The sequence below is a fragment of the Hyperoodon ampullatus genome, assembly GCF_949752795.1.
Source record: "Hyperoodon ampullatus genome assembly, chromosome: 19".
Taxonomy (NCBI): domain Eukaryota; kingdom Metazoa; phylum Chordata; class Mammalia; order Artiodactyla; family Ziphiidae; genus Hyperoodon; species Hyperoodon ampullatus.
The window spans coordinates 12816752-12833601 of record NC_136932.1 but is presented as its reverse complement, the minus strand read 5'-3'; the positions used below and the strand labels follow the sequence as shown (position 1 = coordinate 12833601).

The window sequence follows — 16850 nt, the reverse complement described above, 5'->3', positions numbered from 1 at the left end:
GGGATCTTCCCGGACCGGGGCTCAAACCCATCTCCCCTGCATTGGCAGGCGGATTCTTAACCACTGCACCACCAGGGAAGCCCTGGAAGCTAATTTCTTATAGAAATAAATATATTCTGCAGCCCTGGGAAGGGGGCGTGAAATTATTCTAAGACGCTTCCTTTTTGAGTGCGTTTGAATATGTTCACGGGTTGTGTAGAATTTTTTGCATCCCGTTATCTAATGTATCACCTTTTGACACATTTCTTGTTTATAAGTATCCCAGCCAGTGATGAATAGAGAAAGAAGATAAAGGAAAAAAATAAAATGAACAGGAAAACAAAAGAAGCAAACAAGCAAGTCAAAAAAAAAAGGGGGGGTGTCTTCCCTGGTGGCGCAGTGGTTGAGAATCCGCCTGCCAATGCAGGGGACACGGGTTCCATCCCTGGTCAACATGCCGTGGAGCAACTAAGCCCATGAGCCACAACTACTGAAGCCCGTGCGCCTAGAGCCCGTGTTCACAACAAGAGAAGCCCTCGCACCGCAATGAAGAGTAGCCCCCGCTCACCGCAATTACAGAAAGCCCGCGTGCAGAAACGAAGACCCAACTCAGACAAAAAAAACCCCAAAACCCCACAAAACCCCAAACCTCTTTCCCATTAGGTAATAACTTTGGATGTAAAACTTATCAGGCAGGCAGGAGGAGAGTGAAAATTCTGCCTAAAATGAGAGCTGTCTGTAGGCTGCATTCAGGTTATCACAGGTCGCCTGCGGGCTGGAACACAGCCAAAACTAGGGTGAGGCTAGTGAGACACCCCCCCGGGGACCCAAATTGAAGGGGGATCCCCCAAACTCAATAATCACAATGAATAATATTTTTAATCCACTGTATTTTAAAAATCATCATTAATGCAAAATATTCCCATGCTGAATAAAATATCAAAATGTTGAGTGCAGGATCTGACACTGCACTGGCAAACTCAAACTCATTCACCTCTCTCTAACCAGAACGTCACTGGGCTCTCAAAAGGAAAAGTTTCTCCTTACTCTAAGCCTGGCTTTGCTCTGGGTTTGAATTCTAGCTCCTTTAGGACCAGCTCTATGAACTCAGGCTCACGACTCAACCTTTCTGAGCTTCCTTTTGTAACATAAAGATAGCGCTTCCAATTGCAGGGCTCTGGGGTGGTTTAAAAAATATTCCTGTGATATACTGGGCACATAGTAGATGCCCAATAAACCATAGCATTGAATAATTCATAGTTACTCACAGAGAATTCAGTTCTTCAGGAGACCCAAGCAGGTCCTGCCTCTTACACGAGTCTCTTACACATCTGTCAGGGTTAACACAGCTCTGCTTTCACTTTATAGAATGTCTCAGAGTATAGCCTGGTGCCTGCGCTTTGAACACTCATACATCCGTTCAACTGCTCAGTAACCGATTTCCTGTTTAGTCATAACTCCTTGCCTGGGCCGGGCCACGGGTGGCAAGTTGGTATCTCTGTACCTCCCTCTCAGAGCAACTCAGCCTTCCGAAGCCATCCAAAAGTTAGGTTTGGTAGCAGCTTTTATTTATTAAGGCCTCCTCCATCACTGTGAGTCTCTCTTGAGTGCATTTCCACACCTGGTGGTTCATCAGGATGATGCCTCACCCTTATTGTCACTTAAACTGTCCACAATCCTGAACTGGCCTCTGATATGCTCCGCAGAGATGGGGCCATATTCCATGACACAGGACTGAAGCTAACATGGGCCGAGTGGAAATCACATGGGCAGGAGGGTGGAGTGGGAATCCGGTTACTATTTGATACAGAAAACTGCAAAGCCCCCCACCCATTCTCTCCCATTGTCCAAGGCTGGTGGAACCAACCATTTTTTCAGCCTTTCTTCTAAACTGATCATAGCTTCAGAGATGACAAAGCAGAGCCCTCACTTCAATTATTCTCCTCCTTAGTTCAAAGGATGCAAAATGAGATGGGAGAATGACAGGAGAGTGTCACTCAAACAACTTATTAGATTTTGGGGAGGAGGGTCTTAGTTATCATGGACAGGTCGTACGTTTTGAACATTCATCACTGCGCCCTGCTCTTCAGCGAGAGACAGTTTGTGAAATAGGAATGACATACTCCTGGCTTCAGTTGTGTGTGCTTTGGACTTAAGCTCTTCTTTTCCACTTAATTAGTTAATAGGAATTTATCGAGCTAGGCGCAAAATGATACAAAAGATTAGGGGAACGGGATTTTTGACCCTGAAGGTCTATGACGTAGTTGGGGAGAATAAATTGTGCTCGAGCTGAGCCTTTAGGCTGATACTCCTACTGCATTTATATATTCTCTCATTTCTTCCCCAGAAATGTTGCTCGAATTTGGCCTCTTCCTTCACACTCTTGTTTTAGGGCTGTCGGTCCTCATTTACTGCCCGGGCTATGGCAGGGCCCTGCCAAGCTCTATGGGAGCCTTGAGGCAAAGAAAACTGTGCACCCCTATGTCCACTTATCAAAATATCCTCCCATGTTGACAACCAAGTGGGAAAAGTTAATAAAAGCTCTACAACAAAAAAATACAACTATATGTAAAGGCTCATGTTGTCCAATCTGTTCCTATATCATTGTCCATCCTTGTAAACCCACCCAGCATGGTGAGGGCTGGGGGGTGGACAGGTGGGGTGGTGCTTGCAGTTTCATAATAAAGCAGGGTGGTAAAACAAAGGGTAACATTCTGTCTTTACTTACACAATTTGGTTTTTTTTTTCCATCGTGGACTTTCTTGGCTTTAATTTTGATTTCTAAAAAAATATTGCATTAAAATAATATTCATCCGAATCGCTGAGTTCTTTGGTGTCCTCGTAAATTTTGTACCTCACTCTCTCTGTACCTAATCCTGGCTATGACCTGCTGCAAAAGCCCATTCCAGGCTGTTAGGTGCACAACTGACAGTGACCTTCCTAACAGACCAACAGTGGTCATGTCACTTCCGCATTTGCTCCTGATTGTCAAAGAGGTAAAATCCAGCCCTGTTGGCCTGGCTGCAAGCCTCTTCACAGTCTGGGCCTCCACTTACCTCACCAGGGCATCTGCCCCGCCTGGCCCTGTTCCTTCCTCATCACGCCTCTTCAGGACTGCGTCTTTGCCCACACCACAACTTCTGCCCGAGTTGCGCTCCTGTCCCCAAACTCCTTCACCTTGGACGTCCCTGCTTAGCTCTTGAGTTCCACCTGGGATAACAGCTCCCAGCTGGGCTGCCTTTTTGAGTTCCCCAAGTAGGCTTAATTGCTGTTTTCCCATAGAAATTTATTTGTTTCCACTCGATTCCTATCCTGGCTGTTACACTCACGATTCCACTGTGATTTATCTGCTTACCTGTGTCCCCAGTTACACTGCCTGCTCTCCTTGCGGAGAGCAACCAGGCTTTTCATGTCAAATGAATAATGAATACAGCCTGGATACAGTGAAAAAAAGCAGTAACAGCAACTATGAAATAATTCATGGAAAACAATAGAACAGCCTAGCGGGCTCTGCTCTTAATGTCAGGCAATCCTGAGTTTGAATGTTGGTTGTCCTTAGCTAGCTTTGTGACACTAAAATTTTCAGATTTTTACTATGGAAACTTTCAAACATAAGCAAAAGTAGAGAGACCCAGGACTTCCCTGGTGGGCCAGTGCTTAAGACTTTGCCTTCCAATGCAGGGGGTGCGGGTTCAGTACCTGGTCAGGGAGCTAAGATCCCACATGCCAAAAAACCAAAACATAAAACACAAGCAATACTGTAACAAATTCAATAAAGACTTATTTTTTAAAGAGATTTATTTATTTGTTTGTTTGTTTTTTGGAGGCGTTGGGTCTTTGTTGCTGCACGTGGACTTTCTCTAGTTGCAGCGAGTGGGAGCTACTCTTCGTTGCGGTGTGCGGGCTTCTCACTGTGGTGACTTCTCTTGTTGCGGAGCACGGGCTCTAGGCACGCGGGCTCAGTAGTTGTGGCACGCGGGCTCAGTAGTTGTGCCTCGCGGGCTCTAGAGCGCAGGCTCAGTAGTTGTGGTGCGCAAGCTTAGTTGCTCCGCAGCATGTGGGATCTTCCCGGACTAGGGCTCAAACCCGTGTCCCCTGCATTGGCAGGCGGATTCTTAACCACTGCGCCACCAGGGGAGCCCAATAAAGACTTTTTTAAAAAAGTAGAGAGACCCTTCTGATGAACCCATATGGGGCCCACCCCGAATGCCCCACCCTCCACTCCTATCCTCGGATTTTTTTTGGAGCAAATTCCAGACAACATATTATTCCAAATAGAATTATTTCAATAAGAACATTAAACTTTTAATTGATTGCAAACTCAATATGAACCATGTGCAAAAAAGAGCTGTCAGTGGGTTGGGGTCATGGGGAGGCCCTTTTAAAGCAAATCTTGAGGGATGAATATGGATTTTGGCAAAGAAAGGTTGTAAGTCGGAAGCTGTAAGCCATGTGTGTGCAAGGGGTCAACAGATTGTTTTTGCTGGAACGGGGGTCAGGGCGGGGAGAGGGAATGGGAAGAAAAACCTAGGTGTGGAACAGATAGGGGGGCCAGGCCCTTGATGCTTTAGAGGCAGCCTTTTAGGTGGGGGGATGAGCTGGGGGAATCTTTTTTTTTTTTTTTTTTTGAAGATGTTGTGGGTAGGAGTTTATTAATTAATTAATTTATTTTTGCTGTGTTGCGTCTTCGTTTCTGTGCGAGGGCTTTCTCTAGTTGTGGCAAAGCGGGGGGCCACACTTCATCGCGGTGCTCGGGCCTCTCACTATCGCGGCCTCTCTTGTTGCGGAGCACAGGCTCCAGATGCGCAGGCTCAGTAGTTGTGGCTCACGGGCCCAGTTGCTCCGCGCCATGTGGGATCCTCCCAGACCAGGGCTCGAACCCGTGTCCCCTGCATCGGCAGGCAGATTCTCAACCACTGCGCCACCAGGGAAGCCCTGGGGGAATCTTTTAGTTTTAGGTAACAATGTGTTCCTTTGAAGGTCTGCACTCAGTTGTGACAGGGGGCTGAGGACAGTAGTAATATTGATTCAGTGCCCTTCAACTATCTCAGAGCCCTTTCCTTGTTAGCTGATTTCTCCTTTAACAGCAAAAGAAATCGTCACTGGACATTTAAAGAACTGGCTCCTCTACCAACCACCAGGCTTTAGTGGAGGAGAAATGAGAACTCCGTTTTCCATGCTCAGCCCTACACTAAGATGACCTGGCAACTGTGTATTTTATTCCACTGGGTTTAATCCTTATTATGAATAACAGAGTGAAGCTTTGTTATTCACAGGAGTGCATTTCTGCTGCTGGGAGAATTAGCTGCAATCTTATTCGCAAGGTGCCTTCTGATGCAATGAGGTCTTTTGAAGTGTGTATAAATAGAGGCTATTGTTTAGGCATTTGGAGGTAAGGCTTAGATTGCTCCAGAAGTTCCAGTCTGACTCTAGGTATCTTTGTTTGGCTGATGCTTTTTTTTTTCTCCCTGGGGCCACAAGTAGTAGTTTTCTCCATATGGCTTTAGCGACTTGCCTCTTCATCACCTCCTGAAACTAGGGCACAACCAACACTTTTTCTGTAGGCTTTTCTGCTTAGAGGAGGAGGAAATTGTTCTGAGTCCAAAAAAACAGAATGGAGAAAAAAATGTGCAAGTTTAACTAGGATATCACACAGAAATGGAGCCTTTGGTAAAGAAATAATTTTGTTTCTGATTAAGATTTTTTTTTAAGCTAGGAGAAATAGAAGCATAGTAAAGAGTGAGCCTATTAATTTATTGCCACCTGGAATCTCTTAGGAGACTTTAGGATCTCTGAAGGAGAGAAATGATGATTTGTTTAAGTCTTCGAAGCTCGCACACCCCAGTTCCCCAGCACAATAAGCCTTTCTGGGCCTTTGGAGCAGCGGATGTGAAACTTCGTCTTCAAAACCGCAGAGAGAAGTCTCCTTTCTTTGAAGGTGTTTATTTTCTGAAGTTTTTACCTGGGATCCCAGCTAACACACATGGCTGTTTTTTGGTTTTTTAATTTTTTTCTTGCAATGAGAAATTTTAAGATCTACTCTCTCAGCAGCTTTCAAATGTACAATCGAGTATTGTTACCCACCGTCTCCACACCAATACATCACATCCCCAGGACTTCTCTCACCACACTGCTTTTCTGGAAAGGCTTATTGAAAATGATTTGCGGGCTTAATCTGGGTGTTTTCTTTTGGTCACCTTGGTCTGCATGTGTCCCTAACTGTATGGCTGTCTGAGGTTCTTCCACCCAGAGTGAAGTGATTTTCTCATCTGGAACCAGATGCTTCCAGAATTGGGGCAGCTTCCTCGACTTGTGGGAGGGGGTACCAGGCTTCTCCAGGACCCAGGAAGCTGCCCTTTGTAGGTGCTTCACGCGTGCTTTATTCACAACTCCATCTTCATTATGCTACCTCCGTTTCTCCCCTCCACTGGATCTGTTTAGAGCCACCGGCCCATTCTCTCCTCTTTTGTGACTCTGTGAATCTAAGACTAGAATCTAGTCCTTCCCGAGGGATAAGATCTTCTGGTGCAAAGTCCTTTCTCACCATCCACAGACAAAATCACCATTAGGCCATGTTTACTGAACTGCAAAGGTGGGTGCGTCATCTCCTTCAAGCACTAACACTTTTATCCCTTTGCTCTTCCCCCTTGTCACCTGTGCGTTGTCACCCAAGCAATTAAAACAATTTGGTTGTAATTCTTTGATTTGCACTGACCTTCTAAGGGGTGTCCATGTTGACACAGCAAAGTCCCTTCTCTTGCCTTTTCTCCTCCGCCATGTTTGAGCTTGGCTTAAAGGCTTGGTATTTGGAAGAAGTTAAAAGTGATCCAGTGACTTGCTTTGGACGATGCTGATACACACATCTTTTGAAGCATTAGACTGGGGAGTGTCAATTTAATTTGGAGTCTGTCAGCTTGTTGCATTCTAATCACCTGTTTTGAGGGTTTGCTGAGAACCTGAGATTATTTGTTAAACTGCCATTGGAATAAACACAACACTTTTCTTCAAAGGGAAAAGAACTTTTTAAAGAAAGTAATAAGCATACCTCTATATTTTCTTGACAGATATCAGAGAAAAAAAATCTTCCTGTTTTTACCTTGACAAGACATCTGACATCGCTGGGAGGTTTTGCTTGCATGAGAACTTCAACATTATAATCTAGAAATCTCAAGCTCAACAACTTTCTCTGTCTGGGGGTGGGGAAAAGGGATGATAAAATAGTTTTCTATACAGCTGGTTACCAAAATAGTCAAATATGAAAGCTATTTCATCTCCTTTTAAAAAGTTAGTCTTTTGATATATGAATCACAATTGATGCTAAAAGGAAAGTGTTAGAAACATAAACTTTTTTTCTCTGCTAGTTCAGGTTTTGAATGTTTTAATTACTTAACTGTTTATTTTTCTGGCAGTGAGGTTAGTACTGGTAGCCAGTGATTACCAACAATTAAAAAAACAAGTCATCTAAGACAACACTTACACTCCCAGAAAACCCAATTAAAACCACACTTCGTTTTTTGCTTTCATGGTTTAGAAGGAAATTCTGAATCAGTTTCATGATACTTGTGGTATTTTTCCAAATTAATGACTTTGGACATTTGGACACTGAGCTGTGTGAATGCTGAATGTGTTTTCTTCCCTTTGCTATCAATTAGGTATTTAAGAATGCATCTTATGAAGAAATAGCCACCTAAAAATACGCCAAAGGCCACAGTCCTGTATCCTTCCTCAGACGGAATACTGCACAGGAGACTTAAAAAAAATTGCAGTTATATGTGTCATAAAATTTACATTTTAACCTTTTTTAAGTGTACAGTTCAGTGGCATTAAGTACATTCATAATGCTGTGCAACCATCACCACTAGCATCTCCAGAACTTTTTCGTCAACCCAAACAGAAACTCTGTATCCATTAAACACTAACTCCTTGTGCCCCCTTCCCCCAGCCCCTGGCAGCCACCATTCTATTGTACTTTCTGTTTCTAGGAATTTGACTATTCAAAGTACCTCATATAAGTGGCATCATGTGTCTGGATTATTTCACTGAGCATAATGCTTTGTAGGTTCATCCATGTGGTAGCATCTGTCAGAATTTCCTTCCTTTACAAGGCTGGATAATATTCCATTGTATGTAGGTACCACATTCTGTTTATCCACTCATCTGTCACTCAATGCACAGGAGACTTTTAAAATTTAATTTTTGCTCTCATCACACACATACACAAAAAGGTAACCACGAGAAGAAATATGTTAATTAGCTTGACTGTAGTAATCATTTCACTATGTATGTGTATCTGAAATCATCTCAAACGCCTTAAGTACATATAATTTTTATTTAAAAAAATAGAATAGTATAAAAATTTTATTTTTAATATGTGCCATTTGGCATCTTTCCCCCTAATTTCCTGGCATTCTTTCACTTGGGGGTCATTTTTTCTGAGCCTTACATGCTGACAGGTGCTGAGAACACAGGAATGAATGAGCTCTACCCTGCATGCAGGGAACTTCTTTTCTGGTTGGGTAGACAGACCAGGAAATAGGGTCCAGGGCTTGGTGGTGGCCACCCAAGCAGAAAGCAGAGGGGAAGTGGGGGTGACTCACTGTTGGAGAAGGGCCACATCCATTGTGGGTGGGAGTGTGGGGGCCTGATGAATGAAGGCCTCTAGGTCATGTTCTAAGTTCTCCTACTCAAAGGCCAGAAATAGATGTCAGCAGAATTAAAGGTCATGTATAGAAGGAGAATCTGATATACTGCAGTACTCCACCTCTAGGCATGATTTCTTGTAAATTATATTCAAGTTTTACCGTCAAAGACACTTTTCTCCCCTAAAATAATAGAGCACAACTTTAACTCGTTTGGCCGCTAAATAGACAGGAGGTTGTGTGGGGTATGACAAACTTTCAAGCAGTATTACCATACACGGTGCAACACTTAAATTTTCAGAGTCTGATCTGTGCATTCTATTCCCATTTGTACATACAAAGAATATAATTAACTTGTCCATGGTGGAAGAATATAGAATCTGGATCTTCTGGCATTTAGCCTACTGTTCTTTTGTCTATATTTCCTAGTACCCTGTATATAACAATGTGTGAAATTTTTTGTCCTCTCCATGTGTTAGCCATATGGGGGCTTTGGGAAGGTCCAAGAAGGTAGATCTCCAGGGTGCCAATTTGCACAGTATATTATTGACAAGATGGTAGAACTGATGTGCATTTGGATGGTTGTGGATGAGCTGAGGGCAATAGATGGACTCTGACCCATGTACCCTTAACTTGAAAGTGCAAACTAGTACCCATATTCACAATATGAGAGTTTCAAAAGCAGCTAAAGCATGCACCTTGCTTTCTAGATAGCAGATTCTATATAGTCTCAATTGCCTCTGTTATGTTCTGCGTTCTGCCCTCCCATCTATTTGTCCCCAGTTTGATCACCATCTTTGGCATGTTTGTTTTGTAATCTGTAACTCTTTGTAAAATCTATTGGCGGTCTGCTAGGAACAAACTGACCCCAAGAACAGCAGCATGGCGCCCGCGAGCCTGAGGCAGCGCGCAGTGGCGCGTGCGTGAGCTGACGCGCGAGCAGTGCCGGGTCGCGCCGCCGGGGCTCGGGCACCCGCCGCCATTTTGTAGCGTTCTCTGAGACGCCGGAGCTGCAGCCAGCGCCGCCGCCGCCGCCACCACACGGAAGCTCTTGTCAGGACGGTGACGCCGTTCATCGGAAACCTGCCCCAGGAGGGCACAGAGCAGGCGATCCGCTGACCCCTTGAGCAGTGTGGGAAGGTGCTGGAATGTGACATCATTAAGAACTACAGCTTTGGGAATTCCCTGGCGCTCCAGTGGTTAGGACTCCTTGCTTTCACCAGGGAGGGCTCTGGTTTGATCCCTGGTCGGGGCACTAAGATCCCGCAGGCTCCGCCAAAAAACAAACAACAACAAATGCCACAAAACTACGGCTTTGTGCACATAGAGGACCAGGCGGCGGCCGAGGATGCCGTCCACTACAGGCTGCACAGGGTGAACCCCACCGTGGAAGCCAGCAAGGATAAGAGCAGAGTTTCAGGGGTTTCCCTGGTGGCACAGTGGTTAAGAATCCGCCTGCCCATGCAGGGGACACGGGTTCAAGCCCTGGTCCGGGAAGGTCCCGCGTGCTGCGGAGCAACTAAGCCTACTAAGCCCGTGCGCCACAACTACTGAAGCCCGTGTGCCTAGAGCCCGTGCTCTGCAACAAGAGAAGCCTCCGCAATAAGAAGCCTGCGCACCACAATGAAGGGTAATCCCCGCTCAATGCAACTAGAGACGCAACTAGAGAAAGCCTGCGCGCAGCAATGAAGACCCAGTGCAGCCATAAATAAATAAATTTATTTTAAAAAGAAAAAGAGCAAAGCTTCAGCCAAGTTGCACGTGGGCAGCATTAGTCCTACTTGTACCAACCAAGAGCTTTGGGCCAGGTTAGAGGAGCATGGTTCAGTCATCGAATGTGACATTGTGAAAGATTATGCCTTCGTACACGTGGAGCGGACAGAGGATGCAGTAGGGCTGTCAGGGGCCTTGACAACACAGAGTTTCAAGGCGCACGAACATACGTGCAGTTGTCCACCAGCCAGCTTCGGACTGCCCCTGGGATGGGAGATCAGAGTGGCTGCTGTCAGTGTGGGAAAGAGGGGCACTGGTCAGAAGAGTGCCCTGTGGACCGTACGGGTAAGTGTGGCGGACTGTACCGAGCACTATAACAGACAGTATGGAGCAGCATGCACACCTGACACCGTTGGCTATGGGGAATCCGTGTATAACAATGATGCATAGGGCGCACTCCACCACTATTAGCCTTACCGAGTCTGCTCTTAGGAGGCAGTGGCAGCAGCAGCTTCCGTGTGCTGCTTCAAGACCACAGCACAGCCCTAGGTGAGGATTGTGCTGGCAGCCTCTCTTTCCTATACAGTGGAATCCCTCCTACCTTGCTTTCCTTAGGAGTTGACCCCTCTCCCTGTCTACCTGCAACATCTCCTTTCCCTTTATTTTTATTTATTTTCAAATTTAATTTTCTTTAAAAAATTTTTTCAATTGGCTGCACCTCATGGCATGCGGGGTCTTAGTTCCCTGACCAGGGATGAACCTTCTCCCCCAACCCCCAAAGCGCTGGGTCATGACCACTGGACCACCAGGGAATTCCCCTCCTTTCCCTTTAAAATGACCATATGTAGTGACAGGCAACCTTCTTCTCTTCTCTGTTAGCTCTGGACTTTGACCCTGAAGCTAATCTTCTGAAATTACTAGGACCATTGGGGTTTTGTTTGTTGTTGTTTTGTTTTGTCTTTATGTCTGATCGTGGTACAACATTAGCTGAAATTTAGCCTTGCTTTACTCCACTTCTCTCACTTTTTTTTAAATAAAATATTTTGACAAATAAACGTTTCTAACGCTTAAAAAAAAAAAGAACAGCAACAGAAGGAAAAGCATTTTCTTAATGTCATTGCATGGATGACAGGGTAGACTCTGTAATTAGCCTTTTTTTTTTTTTTTTTTTTTTTGGCTGCACGCTTGCAGGTATCTTAGTTCCCTGACCAGGGATCAAACCTAGGCCCCCAGCAGCAGAAGCAAGGAGTCCTAACCACTGGACCGCCAGGGAGTTCCCTATAATTAGCCTTTTTGATCTTGAGCCCTAAGTTCTTGCTGTTTATGTGAGTCCATAGCAATCTTAACAGTTCAGTGGTTTCAGTGACTATTTCTTTGCTAAGAATTCCCCAAGCCACAGCATCAACCCCAGACTCTTTCCAGTTTTGCAACTCTTTACTGGATATTTGTACCTGAATATCTTGACAGCACCTCACAATCAACCTAAAACAGTATTTATGTCACCACCTTCCCCCAAAACTGCTTCTGCTCCTGTCGTCCTTATTTGTTTTAGTGACACCAGCATCTTAGCTGCTGAGATTAGAAGCTGTCTTCTTTCCCACCACCTCATTAGAAACTAAATAGTTGGTTCTGTATCTTTTACCTGGACATGGCCTCTTGCTTTTTTCGCCTCATCTCTAAGTCATCTTCTTTTTACACTGCCTCCAGAGTTAGCTTTCTAAAACTCAAATGTGATAGTCACTCAGCCCCCTTCAGATTCTGTAGTGACTTCCCATGACCTATGAGATAAAGTACCAACTTCTTACCAACTTCTTGTTTTCTCACTTGCAGCTTGCCCTTTAGTATCACCTATTTCTTTTCCCTCCCCAAATCCTACTTGAGTTTTCATGCCTTCCTGCCTCTGCACACTGTTAAATCCCTGTTTCAGCTAAATGTCCGTTATCAGGATATTATCTTAAAATTTCTCTTTTCTAAAGCTTTCCCTACCCTTTCTTCCACCTCGAGCAGATATCTGCCCCTTTGCTCCTGTAGTTTTGTTTTAAAACAGCTTTATTGAGGTCTAATTTGCATACCATAAATTCACCCATAAGTTTTAGTAAATCCATGTATTTGTGCAACCACAATTCAGTTTTAGTACTTTCTGTCACCCCACAAAGTTCTCTGTTGCCTGTTTGTAGATAGTCATTGCTCTCACCCCAATCTCAGGGAACCACTGATCCGCTTCTGCATCTATAGTTTGTCTTTTCTAGAAATGTCATATAAAATCATATAATATGCAGTCTTTTGAGAGTGGCCTCCCTCAGCATGCTGTTTTTTTGTTTTTTTTTTTGTGGTACGCGGGCCTCTCACTGTTGTGGCCTCTCCCGTTGCGGAGCTCAGGCTCCGCATGCGCAGGCTCACTGGCCATGGCTCACAGGCCCAGCCGCTCTGCAGCATGTGGGATCTTCCCAGACTGGGGCACAAACCCGTGTCCCCTGCATCAGCAGGCGGACTCTCAACCACTGCGCCACCAGGGAAGCCCCAGCATGCTGTTTTTGAGTTCATCCATATTGTTGAGTGTATCATAGTTGGTTCTTTTTTATTGCTGAGTAGTATTCCATTGTGTGGATATACCACATTTTGTTTATCCAGTTACCAGTTGATGGACGTTTGGGTTGTTTCCAGTTTGGGGCTATTATGAAAATACTGCTGTGATCATCTGTATACAAGTCTTGGTATGGATGCATGTTTCCATTCCTCTCGGGTAGATACTTAAGAGTTGAATTTCTGGGTCATATGTTTAACTTCAACAGAAACCACCAGGCTGTTTTCCAAAGTGGCTGTTGCATTTTATATTTTACGTTCTGCTTTCTCCACATTCTTGCCAATATTTGGTATCATCTGTCCTTTTGATTATAGATATTTTACTGGGTGTGGTGGTATCTCATTGTGGTTTTAATTTGCATTTTCTGTAGTCATTTAAAACTGATTTCTATTATAGAATGTTTTGTTGTATTGATATATATCTTCTGATCTGTGCGCTATGCTAGGGTTTGTTAAGTGGATGAATGAACAATCCCATACTTAGGATGAGTGGCCAAATTCTCAGTTATTTTTGGAACAGAAAACACTGATAAGTTAACTTCAGAAATGCTATAAAAGCCAAGTCTCTTTCCCTGAACAAATTTTTGCCAGAGTTTCTAAGAAGCAATAACCTTGACTGAACTAAGTTTTGCTTTCTTTTTTTTGCTCACCCCTTGGTGGGAGGTAATGGATAAAAAATATAGACATAGCAGGAGAAGGAGAAAAGAAACAGTCTTTAAATGACTAAGAGCTTGTGGAATAGCTTGGGAGAGAGAACCATTTGGGTTCTTGGTTACTCCATGGTTCCAGATGTGGGGACTCCATTAATACTGAGACTTCTGCTTCTCCCCACTTGCTTTCCTCTGTCAATTCAAACAGGAGTCTGCAGACATTTTCTGTAAAGGGTCACATAGTAAATATTTTAGGCTTTTTGGGCCAATACACAACATCAAGGATATTATGTAGGTGCTTACATAATGAGAGACTAAACAAATTTCTACAAATTTTATTGATGAAATTCAAAACAGAATAATAATAATAAAAGGGTACAATTTTCTGTTATACAGGTCTACTAATGAAAAGAATGGAATTCTTTTTTTTAAATTTATTTATTTGTTTTCATTTTTGGCTGCGTTGGGTCTTTGTTGCTGTGCGTGGGCTTTCTCTAGTCACGGCGGGCGGGGGCTACTCTTCGTTGTGGTATGTGGGCTTCTCATTGCGGTGGCTTCTCTTGTTGCAGAGCACGGGCTGTAGGCACGTGGGCTTCAGTAGTTGTGGCACGCAGTCTCAGTAGTTGTGGTGCACGGGCTTAGTTGCTCCATGGCATGTGGGATCTTCCCGGGCCAGGGATTGAACCCGTGTCCCCTGCATAGGCAGGTGGATTCTTAACCACTGTGCCACCAGGGAAGCCCAAGAATGGAATTCTTTTGAGGAGGATAATATTTTGGTTAATTGGAGTTCAGAGTTAGTGTTTCCTATCATCATGGTAGAAACAGGGCCTCATTCTCCAACGAGGCTTCACTGAAACACTGTGGTCTTCCATCCTGAGAATTCACCAGACTGTGCTGGCTGCATTTGCCCTTATAGTGGTGGAGAACTTTTCACATGGAGGAAGCAGCTTAAGAGGATAAGGTCTGGGGTAAGACTCCTTGGGTGTGAGTTTCAGCAAAGACTCAGTAACTAGCAGATCTTTGACTACTTACCTGACCAATCTAGGAGGTTCTGTTCCTTCATCTGTAAAATGTGTCATACCTACTTCACAGGGTTGTTGTAAAGATTAAATACAAAGATTAGATTAGAATGGCAGTTTATAAATACTATTCTTCTTTTCATTTTTTTTTCAACGATTTAAAAATGTAAAACCATTCCTAACTCACAGGCAGGGTGGCAGGCTGGATTTGGCCTGCGGGATATAATTTGTGGACCCCTGCATTAGAATATAAACTGGAATTATTGCCACTTACTTTAGAAGTAATGATTGCTTTTCCCCCCTAATTGCAAAGCACCATATGCTCACTGCAGCAAACTTGGAAAACAGAGAAAAGCACAATAAAAAAAAGTCATTCAGAATCTTTACCATCCAGAAGTGCTTCACTGGTGGTCCCTTGTCTTTGTACATATATACACATATTTTTTAAAATTAAAACAAACTCATACTATGCATACTGCTTTGTATCTTTTTTCACTTACTAATATATACTTGTCACTAATAATCTTCTATAACCTTAACCTGAATTCTAATGACTGAATACTATTCTGTTATACAGAATATATATAACTATATATAATATATATAACTATCTGTTATACAGATGCATTGCGGTTTACTAAAACAGTTCCCAACAACATTAAAGTTGTTTTGAATTTTTAACCATTAGACATAACTCAGGTGTAAACTAATACACAAATGTTTGTACGCATTTCTGATTAATTCCTTGGGATAAATTACAAGAATTCAGTCCCTGGGTTAAAGAGTATCTACATTATTTTAAAAAGATTTTTTGAGTGGAGCATTTTTGAAGTCTTTATTGAATTTGTTACAATATTGCTTCTGTTTTATGTTTTGGTTTTTTGGCCCAGAGGCATGTGGGATCTTAGCTCCTTGACCAGGGATCGAACCTGCACCCCCTGCATTGGAAGACAAAGTCTTAACTACTGGACTGCCAGGGAAGTCCCAAGAGTATCTATATCTTTTAAATTTTGGTGTATCTTGCAAAATTGTTCCCTAAGAAAGGTGTATAGTTGTATACCCTCCCAAGTGGTGTATAAGAACATTGTCATTTACTGTGGTCTTATATTTTTACTTGGTTATTGGGCTTATGGATTTAAACAGTGAAAACATTTTTATTTTTGAAACAATTCAAATAGATTAAAATGTACAGACAGTAATGAAACTTGCACCCATGTACGCACCAGAAAGATTATGCAAGTAACATTTTGCTGTACTTGTGTTATTTTAAGAAAAACACGTTATATGGGGCTTCCCTGGTGGCGCAGTGGTTGGGAGTCCGCCTGCCGATGCAGGGGACACCGGTTTGTGCCCTGATCCGGGAAGATCCCACATGCCGCGGAGCGGCTGGGCCCGTGAGCCATGGCTACTGATCCTGCGCGTCCGGAGCCTGTGCTCCGCAGCGGGAGAGGCCACAACAGTGAGAGGCCCGTGTACCGCCAAAAAAAAAAGAGAAAAACATGTTATAGATTAAAAACTAAGTCTGTCATTATCATCCCATTCTACAGATGAGAATGGGAATCTCATCTCATTAATGAGATCAATCAATCTGCAAAAGGTTAAGAAATTGTGTAAGTAGTAAGAACAGGTAAGTGGTTTTACTTACTGGTAAAGTAAGTAAGAGGTTCTTATTTACAAGAACCTCTTGTAAATAGCATATGGCTAAATTAAAAAAAAATCCAGTCTGAGTTTTTTAACCAGCTATTTTAATCTGTTTGCATTTATAGTAACGGTTGATATTTTAAATTATTTCTCTTATTTCATGTTTTCTATTTTCCATACTTTTCCTTTGCTTTCTTTTTCTCATTTCCTGTCTCTTACTGAATTGAGTTTTATCAGTTCCTCCCTTTTTTCCTCTACTGGCTTTATTATCCTTAAATGTGTGTTCTTAGAAAGCAGTCTAAAATTAACTCCAGTCATCCCCCCTACCAGTTTATTTTCTTTTCATTTAGCTTAATTTCTTAAATTTGTTTTTGGTATTTTATAGCCTTTGATATTCTGCCATTTAACTATAGCATGTGTAGATTTGTTTTGGTTTATTCTGCTCAGAACTTGCTGTTATTCTCTACATGGGAGATTTATGGCTTTTACAATTCTGGATTAACTATTCTCTTTAAAAATATTGCTCCCCTTCATGTCAGCAGCCATGAAAATGTGCCTCTCAGATCTCCTGCTGTGGGAAGCCTAGTTGACTGACCCCAGATGCCATGTCTCAGGATTCACTCAAA

At 43.2% G+C, this 16850-nt stretch overlaps 1 protein-coding gene and 1 pseudogene across 3 annotated transcripts in view; both read left to right on the top strand.

Annotated features, from left to right (window-relative positions):
• The window catches only part of PITPNC1 (phosphatidylinositol transfer protein cytoplasmic 1), a 256124-nt gene that overhangs the window by 45132 nt on the left and 194142 nt on the right, over positions 1-16850 (top strand). The window lies entirely within an intron of this gene.
• Positions 9915-10880, top strand: LOC307067374 (RNA-binding protein 4B-like; annotated as a pseudogene). Its single transcript has 2 exons — positions 9915-10025; positions 10356-10880. The product of its transcript is annotated as an RNA-binding protein 4B-like (transcript).